Raw genomic sequence first — 12,548 nt, 5'->3', positions numbered from 1 at the left:
AAAGATTTCAAAGTATTTGTAAGGATTTTAAATATTTGAGGAAGTTTTAAAAGATGCCAAGGAATTTTCAATTGATTACAGTAATTTAATATGAGATTTTGAAGTATTTGATATATTTTAGGACATTTTAATAGATTTCAAGGAATTTGAAAATGATTTTAATAATTTAGTATGGGATTTTAAAGAATTTGAAGTATCTCATGTTTTTTTTTTAAATTTCAAGATATTTTAAGAAATTTGTAAGGATTTTAAATATTTGAAGAAGTTTTAAAAGACGTCAAGGAATTTTCAATTGATTAGAGTAATTTAATATGAGATTTTAAACGATTTGATATATTTTCGGATATATTAATAGATTTCAAGGAATTTTTAAATGATTTTAATCATTAAGTACGAGATTTTAAAGGATTTGGAATATTTCATGTTTTTTTTTTTAATTTCAAGGTATTTTCAAGAGCTTTAAAAAATTTCAAGAGATTTCAAAAGATTTGTAAGGATTTTAAATATTTGAGGAAGTGTTAAAAGACGCCAAGAAATTTTCAATTGATTACAGCATTTTAATATGAGGTTTTAAAGGATTTGATATATTTTAGGTTATTTTAATAGATTTCAAGGAATTTTCAATTGATTTCAATTATTTAGGATGAGATGTTTAAGGATTTGAAATATTTTAGGGTATTTTCAAATATGCAATGAATTTTCAAAACGCTTTTAAAAATTTTAAGAGATTTGAAAGGATTTAAACTTTTCTGGGATATTTTAAAACATTCCAAGGAATTTTCAATTAATTTCAACAATTTAAGAGAAAACTAATTATTTTAGTTGGAAGTTTAACTATTTCTATTTAAAGTTAGTCAACTATTAATTAAAATTAATATTATATTTGATAATTATAATATTAAAATTAATAATATGTATAATAGTAATAATATTCATACTATATACATATGAAAAACATAACCTCAAAATCGACTCATACATGAAATATTGATTCACGGGAAACATTAAATTCGTCAATATCTTTCATTTCTTTCGAATGGGGATCGATATATAATTAGAAGACCACCGAAGTCTTCCGAAGCTTTCAGATCGGCAATCATCGTAAAGCAGAAAATCGAAGTCGAATCTTGCATTTTTGGATTACACACGAACTCAAAGTTGTAAACATGCATCTTCTGTTTTGCGGCTACCAAACGGCAGGTATGGTGGGGGTAAATTTCATCCACGATCTGGCAGCTCTGGCGAACTCTCCGAGTAATTAGTGTTACCCTTACGTACGGGGCTCTGCAGGGGCGAAGCTTTTATTTTCTTAGCTACTCGTGGGAAGCAAAATGGATGACGCAAATATAAATTCAAAAATAGAAAAAGAAAGGGAGGTGGTGGAGGGTGGAAAGGGGTTGGGACATAACGGGTCTAACATAACTCTTTTCTCCTAATCTGTATCTCCGGCACGCCAAAGTCTGACGGCGGCTGTTCCAATAAGAAGAATTGCATAAACAGTTCCCTGAAGTATAGCTTCCTTGAACCTTTCGTAAATTTACACAGGGTCACTGGTATCTAATGTCTCTCTTAGGTAAGTGATTATTTCCGCCTAAATCAAGTGTGAGAATTCATTCTCTTCTCTATTATCCTCTAAAGTCCAAGTAATATTGGGCATCCTAAAATATCCTAAAGTATCCTCATGACTCGATCCTTTAAAATATGAGCAGAGCTCTGTGAACTGTGTCTCCTCTTGTCTAAACCTTCCATCAATCCGTCCTCGTCCATATCCATAATCATATTTTGAATTCAGCTATCTCTGATCCAATCTCCCATTTTTGGCATATGTCAACGTTTTGAGACCCCCTTGGGACCCTGTATGTGGCTGTCCAAATATCTGTATGTATGTGTATCTCTGTCTCTCTGTGAGCACGATAAATTAAAAAAATGTAATCTATTAAATTGGTCTTTGGTACACTCTCTTAGACTCAAAAACTGAAGGTCAAGTTCGTTAGTCAGCCATTTTGGATAAAAATTCAAAAAGAAAGCGCATCTTGAAAAATTTTCAGGCCAATTTTTTCAAGATTCAAAAATTCTTTGTAAGGTTATTCGTAGTAATTAAAAAGTCGAACATTTTCGCCTAATGACTTTTTTTGATAAGAAAAAATTAATAGAGCTATAGCACTTGTAAATTTAAAAAAATTTAAATAAAAATTTTAAAATGAAAACGAAACATATGAAAAAAAGTCTAAAAAAGAAAAACGTTACTTTTTGGAAGCCCTACAAGATTATCATAACAACCTTTTTAACTTTTTCGAAACATTAAAAATACACATTTTTTTAATAGTGAAAAATAACAGTGACTATAAAAAAATGAAATCCTTGGAAAAACGATCCAAAGTACGAAAACACATGAATGAACAAAAATTTCCATTAAAAAAATATTTATAAATTTCTGAAAAATTTTTGTTATAAGAATGCATTCAAAATGAAAAAACTAACTTTTTGAAAAATCGACAGAAGCTACAATAACATTTTAACTCGTAAAATTATTCAACTAAATTATATTTAATAATTTCTTTCGAGCCACTTTACGCTAGGATACGTATGTTTGGTTTGAATCATAAAAATAACATTGAAATAAACAAATTAAATTTGTAAAAAAACAACAGGTCTCACATACACAATACATAATACATAATATGAATTTTAATAATATAAATTTCTTGAAAATACACATATTTCAATGTAGCTGAGAATAAAAATTACCGCAAAATAGGGAACAAATATTAAAGTAATCTTCAAAAATAAAATTCGTGTATTATTTTACAATTTCTGAATAAGAAGTACCAGCCCGAGGTGCAGAAATAAATATAATATACATTTGATATAATAGCGCAATTTTAGGCGAATTCTTGTAACAGTAAAATACTGGTGACAAAATCAGAAGGCCTAATTACGGATCAATTATAACGGATCATTTTCTGGTAGAATGCCACAGTTATAAGGCCTGAAGGGCATTTTAATGTCATCGCCATTCTGCTCATGAGGGAGCCAGTAGCACCGTTAGCTATCGATTTAATACTAATGATATGGCAGAACTTGTCAAAACAAAGAACTTTCGCGGAAAATAGTAAAAATTTCATTTTCGAACGTTTCCCGTTTAGCCTGGACTGAAACGCCTTATACAGTCACTCAGTCAAATTTAAGAGGCTTCTTTATAGACGAGCTTTATTGTATGCTACTAAAATAATATTTTTCAATAAGACAAATCATATTATATCAGTTTTACTCTTCTTTGCAGGAATTATATTAGCAGCTGTAAGATGTTATATTCTACATTCCGTATCTTTCTCAACTGATTCACCTTTGGCTACAACGCTGCCAGAAACTGCTTCTGAAGGATCGGCTATAGCAAGAGGTACATTAGATCTTCTGGTAGGTCACGAAAATCAACCAGATACAGACACTTCGACGAATATAGATCGCGATCATCCACAATTTCAATATTCACATTATTACAGCCACGATCATCCTCATCTTCCTGGCAACCATAAGAAAAAGCTTAGCTCTTAAGGTTTTCATTTATAAGGTGCCTAACTTTCTTGCTATTGCGTAGAATTGCATTTCAGATTCAAAGAATGATTTCGTGCCTAATCGATGTACATTTTTATATACGCAAGAAAAGAAGAAAGGGGATGAATATTCAAATTCAAGCGATACATTCTTTTTGAAAAACTGAAAAGAATCTTGCGAAAAAAGATGGAGAAAAAATCCGCTAAATGAATAAATGAGTTTTAATGAAAGAGAAAGAATATTTGAGCATCTCAGATTTAATTACTTTAATTTCAAGAAATAAATTTCCATGTTGAAAATCCTAAATTTTTCTCTGTAAAAAGGCAACCTAAGACGATAACAGTATGTGTACCTCCATATAAAAAGGACTCAGTTATTCGGTATGGAATTATGTATAGATGCATATATCCGAATATAATCCCGAAATTTAAATTGAAGTACAAAATCTCTAGATTGAAAAATGAGTAACCGGGGCGCTTTGCAAGTTAAAACATCTAAAAAGTACTTTCTAAGAAAAACTTTCCTAAATTGGGCAAGTGCTACAAGGACACGTCTTTTATTTTCTCTTCGAAAATAAAGTATACCTATTTGCGACTTCCTCAAAGATATAAGTGTAGTGCCGAGAAGTCCAACATGGTTCCGAGACCCACGTTCATAACCAATAAAATAAAATGGACAAACTGGACCCTTTTCATGCGAACGTTAATAATATTTATGCTGATATTCTAGAACAATTTATGTTTTCAAGACTGCAAAAATTGTAACTAAGTTACTGCAATTTACTTCATTTCATATCTCAATCAACTTAATTCCATGTACTTTAAACGGATACAAATTTGCACACATATTTGCAGAAGATGCTTTGAAGTAACGAATTTACACGTTTTTAAATTTTTTATCTGCCAATGTTTGGACTTGTGAAAAATATAAAAGGAATACAAAATACAAAGTATATACACTAGGGTGGTCCAAAAAACTGACTCCTGAATGAAAGGGCATGCCACGCCCAGACCGCATCTTGTGAGCCCTGGCGGACCGAAGAAACCGATTGGAGCCCCTACAAAATACCCGTAAAGACCCCATTCGGTTCCTTTTTAAAGAACTCGAAAAGCAGCAAAATCAAGTTTTAAATTGTTGAAATTATGATTCTACGTTAAAATTCCCTATAGAAGGTCACGGAATAATCGCAAGTTTTGTTTGCAACGGTAAAAAGTTTAAGACGTATAACGCCTGTTCACTGCTACTTACAGGTGATGCGTTTGAAGTGCAGCAGTCAACAGGCGTTATACGTCTTATATTTTTTTAAACTTTTTACCGTCGCAAAAAAAACTATTGCGATTATTCCGTGACCTTCTATAGGGAATTTTAACGTAGAATCCGAATTTCAATAATTTAAAAGTTGATTTTGCTATTTTTTCGAGTTTTTTAAGAAGGAACCGAATAGGGACCCAATGGGGTCTTTACGGGTAGTTTGTAGAGGCTCCATTCGGTTCCTTTGGTTCGTCAGGGAGGTTGCTGGAAAAAATTTTTCTTTCGAGTTTGAGCCAAATCAGCTACTATCAAGACCCTGAAAATTCTATTTGATTATCATGGGGAAATTTTGGTTTTCGACAAAATGGGTTTCGGGTTTCTGGATTTAAGCTTATCTTGCAGGATATATTAGGAGTTCGTTGAAGAGTGCCCAACGAATCATTTCCACTAAATCACTTTACATTTTAAAGCCCCCCACCCCACTTGTAGAGCCCAAAATATGCCCAAATAACTGAAATTGCCAATTTTGCTCAAAATTGACACATATTTGCTCTGTTTTTCCCTTTTTTGTTATAAATTATTTTTGTTTGGCAAGTGAAATGTTTTTAAGTATTTTTCTACTAATTAACAATTGTTTCAAAAATTTATCTTTGTTTGAATAATTTCTTTTTGCACATACTCATTAAGAAGTAGATTTTTTATGTTTAATCAGACAGTTGTTCACTTTTAGGATGAATGATTTACGTTTCAAGCATTCCCTAATTGCTTGAACAATTAATTAATATTCAATTTTAAATTTTTCTTCAAAATAGTCAGAAAACTCTACTTTTTAAATTAAGTTAGCTCTGCCTCTTATTAGTCAATATATACGTCATTCAGACACTATTACTTCATTTTGTAATAATGTCTTTTTTTATATGAATTTTATTTGTTTAAACAATTTTTAAAAATAAATGTTTCTCTGGAATTAATGTGGTCACTTCTTATTGCAAAGGGCAAATTTTGTTTGCTTAAAGCATCAGCGTATTGTGTAATCAATTTATTAAATATTGATGTTACATTTTGGTGGAAATTGTATTCGGGACGCGAAAACTAAAATTAATTTTCTGTAAATTTAAAAGAAGCGTCTATACGGGTCTTCCCGGGGCCTAATTGGGAGATAACCGTTGGAAAAAATTCCAGCTTAAAATTCCAGATAACATCCAGAACAACCCGGATAAGGCCGTGCTAGAAAACAGATAGAACTTAGAACTCTTATACAGGTATAGCCTGGCTAAGCCGATTGTTTTCACATATCCAATATCGTAGCCATTAAATAAAAGCTTGCTATTAGTTAAATTTTTTCAGTTTAATGAAGTATGATCAAATATTCTTGAATCCTAAACCATGCCTAAACTGAATGCACAATTAATTTTTAATCAATTGATTTAAAAATACGATAATGGTGTAAACAAGAAATGTTTCTCCCAACAATGACAAATACATAATTAATTGCAGAAAAACAGAAATTCAATACTACAATTTTCAAAATTAATTGTTTGGACAAACTAAGTTATTAAAACAAAAAGGAATTTATTACAAATTGAGTTGATAGTATCTAAATCACGTAGATAATTTATAGTAAGCGGCAAAGCTAACTAAATATAAAAAAGAATCAAGAGTTTTCTACCTCTTTTTAAGAAAAAGTTACAATTAAATAGTAATTAATTGTTTAAACAATTAGTAATTAGTTGAAAAATACTTGAAAACATTTCACATGCCAAACAAAAATAATGTACGGCAAAAAAGGGAAAATAGAGCAAGTACGTATAAATTTTAGGAAAAATTGTCAATTTCAGCTTTTTTGGAAATTTCTGGTGCTCCACAAGAGGGGGGGGGGGTCACAATTGAAATAAATTTAGTGAAAATAATACGTTGGAGACTCTTCAACAAATTTTTTATATCTCCCGATGTCTGAGTTTAAATCAAAAACGAGAATCTCATTTTCCAAAACAGGTAGCGGCTGAGCTCACGTGTTGATGGAGTTCCGGATTTCATGGAATTCGATGAATTCATGGCATTAAAAGGAATCGCGGATTTCACGAAATTAATGAAATTCAAGAAATACATGCAATTCAATGAAACCATGCAATTCAAGGTATTCAAAGAATTCCAGAAATTCATGGAATTCACGCAATTCTAGGCATTCATTCAATTCAAAGAATTCATACAATTCAAGCAGTTCACTTAATTTAATAAATGCAAGGAATTCATATAATTTATGGAAATCATGAAGTTCAGAGAACTCCCGGAACAGATTTCATGGAATTCGGAGAATTTACGGATTTCGCAGTATTCATATAATTCAATGATTTCATGTAATTCATGGAATTTACAGAATTTAAGAAATTCATGAAATTTAAATTGGTCCAACTTTTCTTCAGCATCTCAAGGCGGAGGGCGCTGGAAGACACCCCTGCGACTGTTGACAGAAATTATATTTGCCAAACCTCTTACCCTTTCTAAAATCTGATGGGAGCGGAAGGTAACTCATGTGACTTGTAACAAAACTTCTATCAAAACCTACCCCCTATCAACTCTTACCCCTTTCCACAACATCTTTTAATGGCGGGGAAGCACCCCTGTGACTGGTCACCCAAATAATGTTTGCGAAACAACTACGCCTTTCACCAATATCTCATAATTGTGGGAAAGCACCCCTGTGACTGGTTGCAAAAATAATGTTGGGCAAACCCCTCCCCCTTCCCAAAATCTCATGAAGGCGGGGAGGCACGCATGTGACTGGTAGCAAAAATAATGTCTTTGCACCTCTAATACTTTTTAACGTCTCGTAGAGCGGCGTGAAAGTTCACCTGTGACTGTTCACAGAAATAATGATGGTCAAACCCCTATCTCTTTTCAACATCTCTTGGATGAAGGAATACACTCTTGTCACTTTTCAACGCATCTTGAAAGGCGGAAGACTCCCCTATCAATGTTTACTAAAATAATGTTGGTCAAACCCCTACCACTTTCAATCGTCTCAAAGGGGGTGGGAAGACCCTCGTGCGATTGTTCATAGAAATAATGTTGATCAAAATTTCTAAAATCTTGTGGGAGCAAGAAGGCACTGTAGTCACTGTTCACAGATACAAGGTCGGTCAAATCTCTACCCCTCACCTACGTATAATGGGGGCTGGAAGGCATTCCTGTGACTGGTCACAGAAATAATAATCGTGAAACCCCTACCCCTTTCTAACATGTCGTATTGGTGTTAAAGCACCCCTGTGTCTGGTCACTGAAATAATGTTGGTAAAACCCCTTCCTAACGTCTAGCGGGGGCTGAAAAGCACTCCTGTGACTGGTTACAGAAATAATTTTGGTCAAATCCCTACCCCTTTCCAACATCTAGTGGGGACTCTAAGGCACTCCTATGACTGGTCACAGAAATAATGTTGGTTGATCGCCCACCTTTTTCCAACATCTCGTGGGCTGACTGTAAGGCACCGCTTTGTCTGGTCTCAGAAATAATGTCTTTCCTTTTCAGAATTTCTTGAGGCAGGAAGGCACCCCTGTTACTGGTAACAAAAATGATCTTGTCGAACCCCTGCCTCTTTCCACCATCTTAAGAGGCAGCAAGGCACTCATGTTACTGTTCGCAGGTATAATTTTGGTCAAACCCCTACCCCTTTACAACATCTTTTGGGTGCGGGAAGGTACTTCTGTGACTGGTCACAGAAATAATGTGTAAAGCCTCTAATCAGTTTCAACATCTCGTGGGGGCGGAAGGGCTAACCTGGGACTGTTAACAGAAATAATGTTGGTCAATCTACCCCTATCTAACATCAAGTGAGAGGTTGAAGGCACTCCTGTAGCTGGTAACAGAAATAATCATGGTCGTTGTTGGCCGAAACCCTACCCCATTGCAACATCTCAGGGGGGGGCTGAAAGACACTCTTGTGAGTGGAACAGAAATAATGGTGATCGAAGCCCTACCCCTTTAAACATATCGTTAGTGGCAGGAACCCCTGTAATTATTTACAGAAACAATGTTGGTCAACCCCAATCCTTTTCCATAATCTTATTGATGCGGGAAGGCACTCCTGAGACGTTTCAACACTTTATCATTATTGTTAATATTATTCTCTAAGAATAATTCTAGAAAATTGCTGTTTAAAGAAAAGAATGAACTTTTAGTCAAATTTTCAATCAAAATAAGTTAAATAATTATTTACAATGAAGAAAAATAATTGCTTAAACATGTTATTTTTATTATTAATAATATTCTCTTTTTTGAATGGTATAATGTTGCGGTTTTTCTCAAATTTGCAACTGTTTCTCATTTTTTCATAAGCAATGACTCATAAATTAATGAGGTCAAGCAAAAATAATTGTTTAAAGAAATTATTGTTGTTTATGCCTATCTTTATCCAAAGCAATGCCTAATAGTTTCAGTTTTTTAATTTTTACATTTCCTTCCTTTTTCATTCAGTAAGGAAATAATTAATTAAAGTAAACAATAAAGTTGTTGAATCCATTTAATATTGTTTACAACTATATTCTCTTAGATAAGTGCTAGAAAGTTACGGATTTTTCTAAAATCTTTGAATTTGTTTCGCCTGTTTAGTTATGAACAAATATTAAGTCAAGCACAACAAAAATTATTTTTGAAATAATGTTGTTGTTTTAAGTAAATTATTTTCGCTTTTTTCCCAATGTTTCAAAAAATTAATTTAAACAAAAAAGCTATCTTACACAAGAGACAAAAACAAAGAATGGAATAATTGGGTGTACGTGAAAGGACTAGATCTTTAACTGACTTGTAAAGTTTCGTTAGAATTACAATAATATGTTTATTGCAAAGCGTAAAAGAAAACTGTGGATTTTCAAATATTTTAATATCAGCCCCCCCCCGCACCTCCTCCGAAGTAAACACGTCTCGCCACTAAGTAAATAACAAATAACAAATAACAAATAATTAATTGATTGTAGTACCTCATGGGACAAGGTAGACTTATTTCAGCCTGGAAATTGCTTGTGGTACTCTATTAACACTTGTAGGTAATATTGTTTCTGACTTTCTTCTGTAGTAACAAGAGAATTAGTCAGATATCACCATTATACCTCGTTCTGCTACATCGTGGAACACTTTTAATTTTCTGACTGTGATCGCACCTTGTTGGTATTCTACATAAGTTTTTCAAACATTCGCGTCTTTGCTGAGAAAGGATCTGTTAATTTGAAAGCCCGTGAAAAAATCTTTTCATTGTTTTGAGATAAAAGTGTCGATATTCTTTGTGAGAATGTCATGAATGGATGAGGCTGGCAGGCGCTTCAAGTTCTCCGAATGCTGGTCTTCCCCTTCTAAAACTTTTCGCTTTGAATTTTTCTTTTATGGCAATAGTTCATCGTCAAAAAATTCTAACTAAAAAAATCCCACGCTTTGTGATGCTATCCACACAATATTAGAATGTGTTCACAAAAATTCACGGAACGTGATTTCTTTAGGAAATCTTTGTTAAATCTTTGTTTGGGAAATTTTTCTTAAATCTTTTTTTGCGAAATCTTTTTTATTCGTTGAAATCATTGAATTATTTGAAATCTATAAATAGTACAAAAAATCTTCTAAAATGTTTTGAAACCTTTTCAAATCATCCAAATGTTTTAAAATCTTTGAAGTCTGGTGAACTGTAAAATTTTCAAAATCTTTTAAGCCCTTTACATCTTTTAAAAGTTAAAAAATCTTTGTGAAATTGCTATGAAATATTTAAAATATGATAAACACACCATTAAGCCATTTCCCTTTCGGGGTAGGCGTGACTCACTCGGCAGGGGAAAGGAGTAGTGTGCCGAAGGGATAAGAGATTTTTCAGATTGATCCAGAATTCTCGTGCTATTTAAGTAAATAACACATTCGTTTCGCAACACTGCTCCGACCCAGGTTGCTGATCAATCTCTCTAGCAATCACCCCAAGCGAAGAACCTAACGAAATCGTTGTGTAAGGTTCCTCACTTGGGTCCATTAATAGCCAAGGTCTTTGTTTCAGACGTCATTCACTCTACTGAGACTCTTTTTATTAACTATTTGCTGGTGTTCGAATTCACGAAGCCATTGTGTATTTACAGTACTCCAGTAGTGCATATTGTGTCGATTAACTATTCCATGGTTCGTAAGCCCTGACCAACAGGCGTTATACGTCTTTTAATTTTTTTTAACTTTTTACAGTTTCAAAAAAAAAACTATTGCGATTATTCCGTGACTTTCTATAGAGAATTTTAACGTAGAATCCGAATTTAAACAAGTTAAAAGTTGATTTTACTGGTTATTTTTTAGTTGTTTAAGAAGGAATCGAATGGGTACTTAATGGGGTAAACTAACGTGAGGATTATTGGCCACTGCAGCTAATACAGGAATTTCATTATTTTATCAGTGACTGTTGTTGTACGGATCTTTTTCTTAGGTTGACCATTTCCATCGGTAGTAGATTTTGTGTTAGTACGATAAAATAGAGCACGTGACACAATTCTATTTGGAAAACGCTGAGTGTCGAGATTGACAGCATTATCAAGATTTCTTCAAGCTTCTCTATACACCAGAACCATTTTAATTGTTTCTCGTACCGTTAGATACTTCACTGTAAAGTAGTATTCAAAATAATCTTTGATCTAACTAAAATGAGTTTTGTCTTAAATTTATTTTTTCTAATATACTGTATTTAATGAAAGAAGAAATTAAACACTTTCGTAATGTTTCGATAGCCTCCGCTAACCTCAATCTATTATAATGTAAGAGCTAGAATTTACGAATATTCAGGAAACACTGTTAATGTAAACATATTACTTAATAATTACTTCTCAAGAACGGACGTACGTTTTGGCATTTTTTTCAAAATAATAATTACCAAAGAGATCCGCAGCTCTATTGCCCTTATTTTTAACCGACTTCAAAAAGAAGGAGGTTCTACCTATGTCTATCGCGATGTATCTTTTTATGAACGAGTTTTTATTGCACTAGTTCAACGATTCTGTAGCGATTTGAAACATTCTTTTTTTCCGTGGTCAGTCATGTCACAAAGAAAATGGTTTATTTTTGATTGTTAATTTATTGCAGAATCGTAAGCATGCATTCTTAGTAAGAGTAAAATGAAGAAAAATTGAATTTCGCCAATTACAGCGCCATCTGGCAAGAAAGGAGAAAAATGATTTAGACAAATCATACGCATTTTTATGCGAAGAATCCGAATATGCAATACAAAATAGGGGTTCCTATGTAAGATTTCTAACTTACTCCCATCCCCACCCTCAAACGCGGTTTGATGGGACCGATTTTAACATCAGTGTATGTACCAGGAAAGTCGACCGTTGAGAAGTGATTTGCTAAGTTTAAACGAGGCGAAATGAGCACCAAGGATGATGCACGCAGTGGACGTCCCAAAGAGGTCGTTACCGACGGAAACATCAAAAAGGTCCACAAAATAATTTTGGATGACCGCAAAGTGAAGTTGATCGAGATAACTGAGCCTCTGAAGATATCAAAGGAATATGTTGGACATTTCGGTCATGAATGTTATCGAAAAATTGTATGACCGCTATAATAATTTTATTGCCCTTGAAGGCAAGTATATTGAATAATAAAATCACATTTTATTAAAACAAGATTTTGATCTATGTAAGCCTACGAACTTTTCAGCACACACACACACACACACACACATATGCCTAAATCTTGCCATGCAAGTTTCGGAAGATTGCATTGCAAAGTT

The sequence above is a fragment of the Belonocnema kinseyi genome, chromosome 3, assembly GCF_010883055.1.
Source record: "Belonocnema kinseyi isolate 2016_QV_RU_SX_M_011 chromosome 3, B_treatae_v1, whole genome shotgun sequence".
NCBI classification, from domain to species: Eukaryota; Metazoa; Arthropoda; class Insecta; order Hymenoptera; family Cynipidae; genus Belonocnema; species Belonocnema kinseyi.
This window is presented reverse-complemented; position numbering follows the sequence as displayed.